This window comes from Bos taurus, chromosome 3, assembly GCF_002263795.3.
Source record: "Bos taurus isolate L1 Dominette 01449 registration number 42190680 breed Hereford chromosome 3, ARS-UCD2.0, whole genome shotgun sequence".
Classification (NCBI taxonomy): domain Eukaryota; kingdom Metazoa; phylum Chordata; class Mammalia; order Artiodactyla; family Bovidae; genus Bos; species Bos taurus.
The window spans coordinates 24,752,300-24,768,376 of NC_037330.1; the positions used below are offsets into that span (position 1 = coordinate 24,752,300).

At 40.4% G+C, this 16,077-nt stretch overlaps 1 pseudogene; it reads right to left on the reverse strand.

The window, feature by feature from the left end:
* Nucleotides 1-6,417: 6,417 nt before the first annotated feature.
* LOC100141072 (RNA-binding protein 12-like) lies at nucleotides 6,418-11,191 on the reverse strand (annotated as a pseudogene).
* Nucleotides 11,192-16,077: the final 4,886 nt, after the last annotated feature.

The window sequence follows — 16,077 nt, forward strand, 5'->3', positions numbered from 1 at the left end:
GCCATCTAGCCATCCCATCCTCTGTTGTCCCCTTCTCCTCCTACCCCCAATCCCTTCCAGCATCAGCATCTTTTCCAATGAATCAACTCTTCTCATGAGGTGGCCAAAGTAGTGGACTTTCAGCTTTAGCATCAGTCCTTCCAAAGAATAACCACGACTGATCTCCTTTAGAATGGATTGGTTGGATCTCCTTGCAGTCAAAGGGACTCTCAAGAGTCTTCTCCAACACTACAGTTCAAAAGCATCAATTCTTCAGTGCTCAGCCTTCTTCATGGTCCAACTTTTACATCCATACATGACCACTGGAAAAACCATAGCCTTGACTAGACGGACTTTTGTTGGCAAAGTAATGTCTCTGCTTTTGAATGTTCTATCTAGGTTGGTCATAACTTTCCTTTCAAAGAGTAAGCATCTTAATTTCATGGCTGCAATCACCATCTACAGTGATTTTGGAGCCCCAAAAAATAAAGTCTGACACTGTTTCCACTGTTTCCCCATCTATTTCCCATTAAGTGACGGGACCAGATTCCATGATCTTAGCTTTCTGATTTAAACTTATTTTTATGATTAAAACTCTTCAAAAAATAGGCATAGAAGGAATCTACCTCAACATAGTAAAGGCCATTTATAAGCCTACAGCAAACATTAGTCTCAATGGTGAAAAACTGAAAGCATTCCCCCTAAGATCAGGAACAAGACAAGGGTGTCCACTTTCACCACTATTATGCAACATAATTCTGGAAGACCTAGCTACAGCAGTCAGAGAAGAAAAAGAAATGACAGGAATCTGGATTGGAAAAGAAGAAGTAAAGCTCTCACTGTTTGCAGATGACATGATATTGTACATAGAAAATCCTAAAGATAGTTTCAGAAATTTACTAGAGCTAATCAGTGAATTTAGCAAAGTTGCAGGATACAAAATCAATACACAGAAATCACTTGCATTTGTATACTAAAAGTCAAAAATCAAAAATAGAAATTAAGGAATCAATCCCATTCACCATTGCAACAAAAGAATAACTAAGAATAAACTTACCTAAGGAGACAAAGGTTCGTCTAGTCAAGGCTATGGTTTTTCCTGTGGTCATGTATGGATGTGAGAGTTGGACTGTGAAGAAGGCTGAGCGCCAAAGAATTGATGCTTTTGAACTGTGGTGTTGGAGAAGACTCTTAAGAGTCCCTTGCACTGCAAGGAGATTCAAACAGTCCGTTTTAAAGCAGATCAGCCCTGGGATTTCTTTGGAAGGAATGATGCAAAAGCTGAAACTCCAGTACTTTGGCCACCTCATGCGAAGAGCTGACTCATTGGAAAAGACTCTGATGCTGGGAGGGATTGGGGGCAGGAGGAGAAGGGGACGACAGAGGATGGGATGGCTGGATGGCATAACTGACTCAATGGACGTGAGTCTGGGTGAACTCTGGGAGTTGGTGATGGGCAGGGAGGCCTGGCGTGCTGCGATTCATGGGGTCTCAAAGAGTTGGATATGACTGAGTGACTGAACTGAACTGAACTGAAGGAGACAAAAGAACTGTGCACAGAAAATTATAAGACACAAAGAAATCAAAGACAACATAAACAGATGGAGAGATAGTCCATGATCCTGGGTAGGAAGAATCAATATTGTGAAAATGACTATACTACCAAATGCAATCTACAGATTCAATGCAATCTCTATCAAATTACCAATGGCATTTTTTTTTTTTTACAGAACTAGAACAAAAAATGTCATGATTCATATGGAAACACAAAAGAACCCGAATAGCCAAAACAGTCTTGAGAAAGAAGAATGGAGCTGGAGGAATCAACCTTCCTGACTTCAGATTATACTACAAAGTGACAGTCATCAAGACAGAATGGTCCTGGAAGAAAAACTGAAATATAGACCAATGGAACAAGATAGAAAGCCCATAAATAAACCCATGCACCAATGGGTACCTTATTTTTTACAAAGGAGGCAAGACTACACAATGGGGCAAAGAAAGCCTCTTCAATAAATGGTTCCTGGAAAACTGGACAGTTACATGTAAAAGAATGAAATTAGAACACTTCCTAACACCATACACAAAGATAAACTCAAAATGGATTAAAGACCTAAATGTAAGACCAGAAACTATAAAACTTTTAGAAGAAAACATAGGCAGAACACTCAATGACATAAATCAAAGCAAAATCCTCTATGACCCACGTCCTAGAGTGTGGAACCTGATTAAACTTAAAAGCTTTTGCACAGCAAAGGAAACTATAGGCAAGGTAAAAAGACAGCCCTCAGAATGGGAGAAAATAATAGCAAATGAAACAACTGACAAAGGATTAATTTCCAAAATATACAAGCAGCTCATACAACTCAATACCAGAAAAACCAACAACCCAACCCAAAAGTGGGAAAAAGAGTGAAACAGACATTTCTCCAAAGACATATGGATGGCTAACAAACACATGAAAAAATGCTCGACATCGCTCATTATTAGAGAAATGAAAATCAAAACTACAATGAGAGATCACCTCACATTGGTCAGAATTGCCATCATCAAAAAGTCTACAAACAATAAATCTTGGAGAGGGTGTGGAGAAAAGGGAACGCTCTTGCACTGTTGGTAGGAATGTAAATTGATTCAACCACTGTGGAAGATAGTATGGAGATTCCTTAAAGAACTAGGAATAAAACCACCATATAACCCAGCAATCTTACTCATAGGCATATACCCTGAGGAAACCAAAATTGAAAAAGACACATGTATCCCATTGTTCATTGCAGCACTATTTACAATAGCTAAAACATGGAAGCAACCTAGTTGTCCATTGACAAATGAATGAATAAAAAAGTTGCACTACAAAAAAAAAAAAAAGAAGTTGCACTACATATACACAATGGAATATTACTCAGTCATAAAAAAGAAAGCATTTGAGTCAGTTCTGATGAGGTGGATGAACCTAGAACCTATTATACAAAGTGAAGTGAGTCAGAAAGAGAAAGATAAATATCATATTCTAACGCATATATACAGAATCTAGAAAAATGGTACTGAAGAATTTATGGGGCAGCAATGGGAAAACAGACATAGAGAATAGACTTATGGACATGGGGAGAGGGGAGGAGAGGGTGAGATGTATGGAGAGAGTAACATGGAAACTTAACATTACCACAGTAAAACAGATAGCCAATGGGAATTTGCTGTATGGCTCAGAAAACTCAAACAGGGACTCAGGATCATTCTAGAGGGGTGGGATGGGGCAGGAGATGGGAGGGAGGTTCAAAGGGAGGGGATATATGTATACCTATGGCTGATTCACGTTGAGGTTTGACAGGAAACAACAAAATTCTGTAAAGCAATTATCCTTCAAGAAAAAAATAAATAAATAAAAAGACTGCTGGGAGAAATAACAACCTCGGATATGCAGATGATACCACTCTAATGGCAGAAAGTGAAGAGGAACTAAAGAGCCTCTTGATGAGGATGCAAGTGGAGAGTGAAAAACCTAGCTTAGAACTCAACATTAAGAAAACTTTAGATCATGGAATCTGGTCCCATCACTTCACTGCAAATAGAAGGGGAAAAAGTGGAAGCAGTGATATCTTAGGCTCCACAGTCACTGCTGATGGTGACTGCAGCCATGACATTAAAAGATGCTTGCTCCTTGGAAAGGAAGCTATGACAAAACTAGACAGCATATTAAAAAGCAGAGACACTTTGTCAACAAAGGTCCGTCTAGTCAAAGCTATGGTTTTTCCAGTAGTCATGTATGGATGTTAGAGTTGGACCATAAAGAAGGCTAAGTGCTGCAGAACTGATGCTTTTGAATTGTGGTATTGGAGAAGACTCTTGAGTGTCCCTTGGACTACAAGGAGATCAAACCAGTCAATCCTAAAGGAAATCGTTCCTGAATATTCATTGGAAGGACTAATGTTGAAGCTCCAATACTTTGGCCATTTGATGTGAAGAACCAACTCACTGGAAAAGACTCTGATTCTGGGAAAGACTGAAGGCAGGAGGAGAATGGGGCAAGAGAGGATGAGAAGGTTAGCATCACTGACTCAATGTACATGAATTTGAGCAAACTCCAGGAGATAGTGAAGGACAGGGAAGCCTGGTGTGCTGCAGTCCATGGGGTCCCAAAGAGTCAGACATGACTTAGGGACTGAACAATAGCAACAACATCTGTGGTTTCCTTTTCATTCTCTACATGCTATTTTTTGATTATCAGAAGTTCTTAAATTTAACATCATCCAGTTTATCAATATATTCCTTGACAGTTGGTGCATCTATGTTATTTTCTATTAATAGTTCTGCTTTTTTATTCTTCTTGTTTAGATTTATAATCCACATAAAACTGATTTCTTTGTAAGACAGGTGCTATTATAGATAGCTAGATAATGACCAAGCATGATTTTTGAAAACATAATCATTTTTCACTTATCTACAAAACAGAAATAGTCACAGATGTAGAAGACAAACTTATGGTTACTACAGGGTAAGTTGCGGAAGGGATAAATTGGGAGGTTGGGAATGATAAACATATTCTACTATATGTAAAACAGATAACTAATAAAGACCTACTGTATAGCACAGGGAACTCTATTCAATACTCTGCAAAGACCTATATAGGGAAAAAAACCTTTTAAAAAAGTTGATATGTGTAAATGGTAACACGTATACTTAATTCAGCGCTGTACAACAGAAATTAATAGAACATTGCAAATCAACTATATGCCAATAATTATTTTAAAAAAGAAAAACAAGAAAAGTTAATCATTTTTCATGTGTGAAGTCCATAAACACAAGGCTTGGCTTCTTGGCTCTCTGTTCTATTTCACTGGCCTATTTGCTTCCCTCTGTATCAAAACCATGTGCTTTTAATTACTCTAAGTTTATAATTTGTCTTTTTATCTGTAGAGAAAATCTACTCTTGTTCAAACATGACATTGCCATTCTTAGCTTTTTGCTATACCATGTAAATTATGGAATCAATTTGCTAAATTCATAAAAAAACTATTGGGATTTTTATCAGTTTAATTCAGTTCATTTCAGTCACTCAGTCGTGTCCGACTCTTTGTGACCCCATGGAAGGCAGCATGCAGGGCTCCCTCTCCATCACCAACTACTGCAGCCTACTAAAACTCATGTTCATTGAGTTGGTGATGTGATCCAACCATCTCATCCTCTGTTGTCCCCTTCTCTTCCTGCCTTCAATCTTTCCCAGCATCAGGGTCTTTTCAAATGAGTCAGCTCTTCACATTAGGTTGCCAAAGTATTGGAGTTTCAGCTTTAACCTCACTCCTTTCAATAAACATTCTGGACTGATTTCCTTTAGGATGGATTGGTTGGATCTCCTTGCAGTCCCAGGGACTCTCAAGAGTCTTCTCCCACACCACAATTCAAAAGCATCAATTCTTTGGCACTCAGCTTTCTTCATAGTCCAACTCTCACATCCATACATGACTACTGGAAAAACCATACCATTGACCAGATGGACCTTTGTTGGCAAAGTAATGTGTCTGCTTTTTAATATGCTATCTAGGCTGGTCATAACTTTTCTTCCAAGGAATAAGCGTCTTTTAATTATATGGCTGCAGTCACCATCTGCAGTGATTTTGCAGCCCCCCAAAATTAAGTCTGCCTCTGTTTCCACTGTTTCTCCATCTATTTGCCATGAAGTGATGGGGCCGGGTGCCATGATCTTTGTTTTCTGAATGTTAAGCTTTAAGCCAACTTTTCCACTCTCCTCTTTTACTTTCATCAAGAGGCTCTTTAGTACTTCTTCACTTTATCTGCCATAAGGGTGGTGTTCTCTGCATATTTGAGGTTATTGATATTTCTCTTGGCAATCTTGATTCCAACTTTTTTTTTCTGTATACAGAGATTTTATTCAATTTTAAAAGAAAACGAGAACTTTAGACAATGCTTTGACCCTATTACAAAGCAAATCTGTCCAGCTTTGAACCAAATTCCAAGAGTAGCCAGCTATTTTTCAGCAGCTGGCAAGAGCACCCTTAATGAGCTCTACTGACATTTCTATCTTCTTCATCCATATGGTAAAAAACCAATCTAGACTCCTTGATAAGCTTTATGTGGCCATTTGAGTTTTACAAATGGTTTCTCTAATGGTATGCCAAAATCATTTTTGTGTTCTCTCGAGACAGCTTTACTATACAATGGCACCCCACTCCAGCACTCTTGCCTGGAAAATCCCATGTATGGAGGAGCCTGGTGGGCCGCAGTCCATGGGGTCGCTAAGAGTCGGACAAGACTCAGCGACTTCACTTTGACTTTTCACTTTCATGCATTGGAGAAGGAAATGGCAACCCACTCCAGTGTTCTTGCCTGGAGAATCCCAGGGATGGGGGAGCCTCATGGGCTGCCGTCTATGGGGTTGCACAGAGTCCGACATGACTGAAGCAACTTAGCAGCAGCAGCAGCAACAGCAATGTTTATCTTGGTAGTGAGTCTTCTGTAAACAGTCAACCAACACTCTATGTTATGGAAACCAATCTATATGCAATTGAAACAATCCACAGGTTCTAACCTGGAAACACTAGAAAAAGAATCTGAATGCATTAATCACAGCACTATGAAGACTATATCTACCCTATGAAGAATGATGTGAACAGCTACCCTAATACAAGCTTTACTTTCCTAGAGCCAATAGGTCTGTCATTTAAGTCAATGACAGCAGCTGTGGCTTCATCCCGAGATCCAAAAGCCACCATAGCTTCACTGGTGGGCATATCTTTTTCATTGTACTTTAAACAAACTGAGCCTGGGATCACTTGATAACTGTAAAAGAAATCTAAAATCTCATCAATAGACACAGTGAAGGGCATGTTCTGTACTTTAATTATTGTTGGTCCTGGTTTTCCAGAACTAGATCCAAAGCCAGGAGGACCACCAATGTGGATTGGGCCAGAGCCAGGGCCAGAGCCAGAGCCAGGGCCAAAGCCTGGAGGCCCAAATGCCCGGGGGCATTTCCAAGGCCAGGGGGCCCACTTCCAAAGCCAGAGGGGCCACCTAAGCTACCAGGGCTATTTCCAAAATTCTAAGGGCCCCCTCCAAATCCTGGTCCACTTAAATTATTTGGTCCACTTCCAGAACCTGGAACATCCAGTCCTAGACCAGGCAAACCACTATTTCCAACTGAAGGCATTCCAGGCCTAGCATCACCAAAGGCCCTTCCTAATCCTGGAGGAGGGAGTGGTGTTCCAAAGGCATTTGACCCACCAAAATTACCAGGAAAGTTAAATGGAGGCCCACTGTTGGCCTCCTTAGATCCTACAGCCAAGAAGGCATGCTTTTCACCTCCTGCACTAGGCATTCCCGCACCAGGCATTCCCACACCAGGCACTCCTGCACTGGGAATTCCTGCATTGGGCATTCCTGCAGCAGGCATTCCTGCATTGGGCATTCCCGCAGCAGGCAGTCCCGTACTGGGCATTCCTGAACTGGGCAATCCCGCATTGGGCATTCCCACATTGGGAATTCCTGGAACTGCAGGATTACCTGGCACAGACCTCTTTAACCCCTTTTTTCCTTGGGCAGGAGGATTTTTCTCAGTCTCTCTCATATCTTCTAAAGTAACTACATGAACAAAAGCTTCTCTCCCATTAAGTTTTTTACGGTGTAAGTGTTCAGACTTACATGTATCATCTTCATTTTTAAACTGAACCAATGCCTGTCCTAGACCTTGCCCATTGTTATCAACAAGAACATGTACAGCATTTTCATCCACTGGGATTCCTTCTAGGAACTGAAGAACACCCATCTGGTAATGCTGAAGGGAATATTTGTTATATGGGCACAGACTTTGGCAGAGGTGACATCCCCCTCCGGATTTAAGATCATTTCCCTCTGGTCATAGCTGAAGTTCTGCAGTCTTTTTCGAATCATATCTATCTTTTCTAGCATACCTTTCTTGGTAATTGGATGAACTTGAATAAAGCAATTACCCATGTATTGTTTATGATGACACAGAGCAGCCTTATAGTCAGCCTCATTCCTGAACTCTACGAAGCCTTCACCCGTTGCTTTCCCATTGGGTCCATAAGCAATATAAATACTATCTTCCACAATATCCAACTTTTTAAAAAAATCAGTGACATGTTTGTTTTCTGCTTCAAATGGCAGCCCTTTCAAGTAAACACAAAAACCAGCCTCATGTGGTGATCTTGACCTTGACCTTTTCTGCCCACTGGGCGATTCTGACCTGGGAAGTGGCTAAGGAGGGGGATGGGTTTGTCCAGAAGGTCCTAAACTTTGCTTAAAAGTGATATGGCCTCCAGCAGCTACCCACTGTCTCTCTGTGGCAGGACTAACTTCCACATAGCACTAAATCATCAGCATTCTGTTTCGTTTCAAAGCTTCAAATGTATCTTGAGGGGAGAGAAACTTAACCAATCCATTCCTGTTATTTCGACCTATATGATCTTTCAACAAATGCACCGCATCAACACGGAGCCCATGGAAAAAATCTCGGACATCACTTTCCATTGCAGAAAAGGGCATTCCATGCACACTGACATACAGATAGATCATCAGGGTTGATGGGAAGTGGTTCCACATTGCTTTGCGAGTTCATCTGGACAGGGTTAATAGGATTCAACGGACCCAGAAACACAGGGTTCAGGTTATTGTTCAGATTCACAGGTGCTCCAGAGCCATTCATTCCAGGAGGTAGAGGTGCCACAGGTGGTGGGTTCAAAGGTAGCATACCTGACATGGGTGGCAGTGGGGTCATGGGTGACCCAGAAGGGACTGGGGGAATTGAGGGCACAGGAGGCATTGTAGGTACCAGAGGAGGAACTGGAATTGGGGGAATAGACGGAATTGGCGGCAAAGATGGCATCGCTGGGATTGGAGGAATTGGTGGAGATGGGACCGTGTTCATCGGAGAGGCTGTGCTCGGAATAGTTGAGCTAAACGTTGGGCTCCCAAAGGAAGCCCCCATGTTTGAAAGAGCTGTTCCTATGCTGGCTGTGGAAAATGTCTGTACATTTTTGCTGCTTTCATGAACAGAAGTGGTGGCAGTAACTACACTGGATGAAGGATTATTAAAGTTGGGGACTGTTGTAGGCAAGTTCACCCTGCCACTCATTCCTGAGCTAGGTGGTGGTCCTGATCTACTAGCATTTGCTGGTGGTATATCTAGGTTGGCAGTTTCAAAACGCCTACGACTCAGTTCAATCATATTCTGCATTTCCGTTTTACTACTCAACAACAGTGTTACTTTTGATCCTTTAGTTGTACCACCTGTGCACATCACACCAAGCCTTGCATCTTCATCAGTGGCAAAAACGATGAAAGCCTCACCCAGTTCACCCCCTACAATATGCACACCCCCATCAGGAATGGTCAATCCAGAGAAGAAGCAGCGAATGTCCATAGTCCCCGCCACAATTGGGAGACCTTGCAAACGGATGACCACAGCTATGCTGTGCTGAAACCACACATACCTCCTTCTTCTCTGCTTCACCCAGCTTGTGCTTCTTCCAGGCCAGAGTTTCTCATGATGTATTCTGCATATAAATTAAATAAGCAGGGTGACAATATACAGCCTTGACATACTCCTTTTCCTATTTGGAACCAGTCTGTTCTTCCATGTCCAGTTCTAACTGTTGCTTCCTGACCTGCATACAGATTTCTCAAGAGGCAGATCAGGTGGTCTGGTATTCCCATCTCTTTCAGAATTTTCCACAGTTTACTGTGATCCACATGGTCAAAGGCTTTGGCATAGTCAATAAAGCAGAAATAGATATTTTTCTGGAACTCTCATGCTTTTTCAGATACAGCAAATGTTGGTGTTTTGATCTCTGTTTCCTCTGCCTTTTCTCAAACCAGCTTGAACATATGGAATTTCACAGTTCACATATTATTGAAGCCTGCTGCTGCTGCTGCTGCTGCTGCTGCTGCTGCTGCTGCGTTGCTTCAGTCATGTCCAACTCTGTGAGACCTGAGACGGCAGCCCACCAGGTTTCCCTGTCCCTGGGATTGTCCAGGCAAGAACACTGGAGTGAGTTGTCATTTCCTTCTCCAATGCATGAAAGTGAAAAGTGAAAGTAAAGTCGATCAGTCGTGTCCGACTCCTAGTGACCCCATGGACTACAGCCTACCAGCTCCTCCGTCCATGGGATTTGCCAGGCAAGAGTACTAGAATGGGTTGCCATTGCTTTCTCCGATTGAAGCCTGGCTTGGAGAATTTTGAGCATTACTTTACTAGTGTGTGAGATGAGTGCAATTGTGCAGTAGTTTGACTATTCTTTGGCATTGCCTTTCTTGGGGATTGGAATGAAAACTGACCTTTTCCAGTCCTGTGGCCAATGCTGAGTTTTCCAATTTACTGGTATATTGAGTGCAGCACTTTCACAGCATCATCTTTCAGGATTTGAAATAGCTCAACTGGAATTCCATCACCTCCACTAGCTTTGTTAAGCTAATGCTTCCTAAGGCCACTTGATTTCACATTCCAGGATGTCTGGCTCTAGGTGAGTGATCATACCTTTGTGACTATCTTGGTTGTGAAGATTTTTGTTGTACAGTTCTTCTGTTTATTCTTGCCTCTTCTTAACATCTTCTGCTTTTGTTAGGTCCATACCATTTCTGTCATTTATTGTGCCCAGCTTTGCATGAAATGTTCCTTTGGTATCTCTAATTTTCTTGAAGAGATCTCTAGTCTTTCCCATTCTATTGTTTTCCTCTATTTCTTTGCATTGATCGCTGAGGAAGGCTTTCTTATCTCTCCTTGCTATTCTTTGGAACTCTGTATTCAGATGCTTATATCTTTCCTTTTCTCCTTTGCTTTTCATTTCTCTTCTTTTCACAGCTATTTGTAAGGCCTCCCCAGACAGCCATTTTGCTTTTTTGCATTTCTTTTTCTTTGGGATGGTCTTGATCCCTGTCTCCTGTACAGTATCATGAACCACCATCCATAGTTCATCAGGCACTCTATCAGATCTAGTCCCTTTAACCTATTTCTCACTTCCACTGTATAATCATTAGGGATTTGATTTAGGTCATACCTGAATGGTCTAGTGGTTTTCCCTACTTTCTTCAATTTAAGTCTGAATTTGGAAATAAGGATTTCATGATCTGAGCCACAGTCAGCTCCTGGTCTTGTTTTTGCTGACTGTATAAAGCTTCTCCACCTTTGGCTGCAAAGAATATAATCAATCTGATTTTGGTGTGGACCATCTGGTGACGACATGTGTAGATCTTCTCTTGTGTTCTTGGAAGAGGGTGTTTGTTATGACCAGTGCATTCTCTTGGCAGAACTCTAGTAGCCTTTGCCCTGCTTCATTCTGTATTCCAAGGCCAAATTTGCCTGTTATTCCAGGTGTTCCTTGACTTCCTACTTTTGCATTCCAGTCCCCTATAATGAAAAGGACATCTTTTTTGGGTGTTAATTCTAGAAGGTCTTGTAGGTCTTCATAGAACCATTCAACTTCAGCTTCTTCAACCCCAGCCTTACTGGTTGGGCATAGACTTGGATTTCTGTGATATTGAATGGTTTGCCTTGGAAACGAAGAGAGATCATTCTGTCATTTTTGACATTGTATCCAAGTACTGCATTTCAGACTCTTTTGTTGACTATGATGGCTACTCCATTTCTTCCCCGGAATTCTTACCCACAGTAATAGATATAATGGTCATCTTAGTTAAATTCACCCGTTCCAGTCCATTTTAGTTCATTGATTCCTAAAATGTTGACATCCGCCTCAGTCAGTATATCCTATCAAGAAGCTTTCATAGGCCTCTTATCCTTCTCCACCAGAGGGCTGCTGCTGCTGCTGCTAAATCGCTTTCAGTCATGTCCGACTCTGTGCGACCCCACAGACAGCAGCCCACCAGGCTCCCCTGTTCCTGGGATTCTCCAGGCAAGAATACTGGAGTGGGTTGCCATTTCCTTCTCCAATGCATGAAGGTGAAAAGTGAAAGCGAAGCTGCTCGGTCATGTCCAACTCTGAGCGACCCCATGGACTGCAGCCTACCAGGCTCCTCTGTCCATGGGATTTTCCAGGTAAGAGTACTGGAGTGGGGTGCCATTGCCTTCTCAGGGCACAGAGACTGAAAACCACAATCACAGAAAACTAACCAATCTAATCACATGGACCACAGCCTTGTCTAACTCAATGCAACTATGAGCCATGCCATGTAGGGCCACCCAAGACAGATGGGTCATGGTGGAGAGTTCTGACAAAATGTGGTCCACTGGAGAAAGAAATGGAAAACCACTTCAGTATTTTTGCCTTGAGAACACCATGAACAGTATGAAAAAGCAAAAAGATAGGACACTGAAAGATGAACTCCCCAGCTTGGTTGTTGCCCATTTTGCTACCGGCAATCAGTGGAGAAATAACTCCAGAAAGAATGAAAAGCCGGAGCCAAAGCAAAAACAACACCCAGTTGTGGATGTGACTTCTGATGGAAGCAAGGTCCAATGCTATAAAGAGCAATATTGCATAGGAACCTGGAATGTTAGGTCCATGAATCCATGCAAATTGGAAGTGATCAAACAGGAGATGGCAAGAGTGAGCTCTGACATTTTAGGAATCAGCAACTAAAATGGACTGGGATTCTGATCAAATCTTTACTAAATCTGACAAGAATTAACTTCTTTTTTTTTTCTATTTATTTTCAATTTATTTATTTTAATTGGAGGCTAATTACTTTACAATATTGTGGTGGTTTTCACCATACATTGACATGAATCAGCCACAGGTGTACATGTGTCCCCCCGTGCCAAACCCTACTCCCACCTCCCTCCCCATTCCACCCCTCTGGGTTGTCCCAGTGCATTGGCTTTGAGTGTCCTGTTTCACAAATCAAAGTTGGACTGGTCATCTATTTCACATATTACTTAGGTCTTTCCCTCCACGAATTTAGTATATTTCTCTCTCTCTCTCTCTGTATATTATATTTTGTTTTGCATATAAATAATTACATTACTTGCTACCACTAGCACTTTTGTGCTTTTCCTCTACATTTCTTATGCCTTCATTTTTTTTCTTACATTTTTTTCTGTATCTGTTGAACAAAAATCATATAATTTTCTTGCTTGAGAGGCATTACTCAATACATTTTTTTCCCCTAATTCTGAACTAAACTGACTTCTGGAATATTCACTACTTGGTCATAGTGTATTTTTTCCCACACACTGCTAAGTTCAGTTGCTAATATTTGTTTAAGATTTTATAATACTTGTTCATGAGTGATTCTGACCTGTACTATTTCTCATTCTTTAAACTGTTCTCATCTGGTTTTGTTATTACAATTATACAAGACCATTATGGTTTCCCTCTTTCCCTCTATGATCTGAAAGACGTTTTGTACTGTTTGCATTTTCTAATCCACGGATGTTTGGTAAAAGTTACCTACAAAATTAGGCTTGTTATTTTCATCATAGGATGTTTTTTAAAACAGTATTTAAATTCTTCAATAGTTACAGAACTATTCAGTTTTTCTGTTTCTTATTGAATACAGTTAACTTTATATTTCTTCTAGGAATTAAATATTTCATAAGCTTTCAAATGTGTTAAATAAAGTTAATCATAATTTTATTTTACCTTTTTACCCCTGTTAAAACTGAAGTTAGAGCATACCCTTTCAAAGTCTGATGTTTATGCCTTCTCTTTTTCCCCTTATTTTAACAAGATTATTTCTTTCTTTCTACTTGACAGGTATATTCTTTTTTATTTTTCTCACTTAAGTTGTATGCTGCTGCTGCTGCTGCTAAGTCTCTTCAGTCATGTCCAACTCTGTGCGACCCCATAGACAGCAGACCACCAGGCTCCCACATCCCTGGGATTCTCCAGGCAAGAACACTGGAGTAGGCTGCCATTTCCTTCTTCAATAAGTTGTATGCATGGTACATCAATTTTCAGGCTTTATTCTCTTCCAATATAAGTAGGCAAATCTATAAATTATCTCTTAAGCACTACTGTAGCTATATCCCACACACTTTTATATATGCTGCTTTTCTTAGCATGCAGTTATACAAATTTAGTAAGGGATATAGAAGTGTGTTTTAAAATTTCTAATGTGAAAATAAACAAAAAGATTCTCCCACTGAAAAATTTTAAAAATAAATAAAAATAAATTTTAAATTAAATTTAAAAACTATTTTAAAATATATAACATAATACTAACCAAAAAATCAGTTGTGTTTCTTCCTGTACATTAACAATTGAACAATATGAAAAGGAAATTGAGAAAATTCTATTTACAACAGCATCAAAAAAGATAATACACTTTGGAATAAATTTAATTCAGGAGGTGATTTATATACTGAAAACTATAAAACACTGTGAAAAGAAATTAGAGAGAATACAAATAAATGGGAAAACATCTGTGTTCATGGCATTGGAAGACTTAATATTGCTAAAATAATATTGCTAAAATGTTAATATTACCCAAAGAAATCTACAGAGTTAATACAATCACTATCAGAAATCTAGTTGCATTTTTTGCCAAAAAAAAAAAAAATCCTAAAATTCACTTGGAATCTCAAGGAAACTGTACATCCAAAATATTCTTGAAAAAGAACAGAGTTAGAAGTCTCACACTTCCTACTTTTAAGGCTTCTCTGGTGGCTCAGAGGGTAAAGAATCTGCCTGCAGTATGGGAGATGCAGGATTTGATCCCTAGGTTGGGAAGATCTCCTGGAGAAGGTAGTGACTACCCGCTCCAGTATTCTTGCCTGGAGAATTCCATGGACAGAAGAGCCTGGTGGCTACAGTCCACGGGGTCGCAGAGTCAGACACGACTGAGCAACTAATGAGCATCACAAAACTATAATAATCAAAACAATGTAATACTGGCATAAAGACAAACATACACCAATAGAATAGATTAGAGAACCCAGGAATAAATTCTTGTATATATGGTCAAATGATTCTTGACAAGGGTGTCAGGACCACTCAGCAAGGAAAGGACAATCTCTTCAAAAACCTACATTGGGAAAATTAGATATCCACATGGAAAATTATGAAGCTGGTCCTTATCTTATAACATATACAAAAATGGATCAAAGACTCAAGAGCTAAAACTGTAAAAAACATACAAAAACACAGGCTTAAAGCTGTATGACACTGAATTTAGCAGTGATTTCTTGGATATGATACCTAAAGCATGGACAATAAAAGTAAAAATAAGTTAATGAGACTCCATTGAAATGAAAAACTCATGTGCACCCATGTACAACTGTGTAATTACAACCAACAGCATGAAAATGCAATTAATAGAATGCAAAAGAGTATTTGAAAACTACACACACACACATATATACGTGAATGTATGTGTATATATATATATATATAAAACACTAGAATATATTTTTAAAAAACCCTATACCTCAACAAGGGTGTCCCAGTAGTAAAGAAACCATTTCCCAATGCAGGAGATTCAGGGGACATGGGTTCCATCCATGGGTCAGGACAATACCCTAGAGTAAGAAATGCCAACCTGTTCCAGTATTCTTGCCTGGAAAATTCCATGCACAGAGGAGCCTGGCGGGCTACAGTCCATGGGGTCGCAAAGAGTCAGATACAACTGAGTGACTGAACACGCATGCACAGCTCAACAACAACCAAAATATACCCCATTTAAAACATGTGCAAAGGACTTAAATAGACATTTTACCAAAGAAGATATACAAATGGCCAATGGGCATATGAAAAGATGTTCAACATCAGTAACCATTCAGTTCAGTTCAGTTCATTTCAGTTGCTCAGTCGTGTCCGACTCTCTGCGACCCCATGAATCGCAACATGCCAGGCCTCCCTGTCCATCACCAACTCCTGGAGTTCATCCAAACCCATGTCCATCGATTCGATGATGCCATCCAACCATCTAATCCTCTGTCGTCCCCTTCTCCTCCAGACCCCAATCCTTCCCAGCATCAGGGTCTTTTCCAATGAGTCAACTCTTTGCATGAGGTGGCCAAAGTATTGGAGTTTCAGCTTCAACATCAGTCCTTCCAATGAACACCCAGGACTGATCTCCTTTAGGATGGACTGGTTGGATCTCCTTGCAGTCCAAGGGACTCTTAAGAGTCTTCTCCAACACCACAATTTAAAAGCATCAATTCTTCGG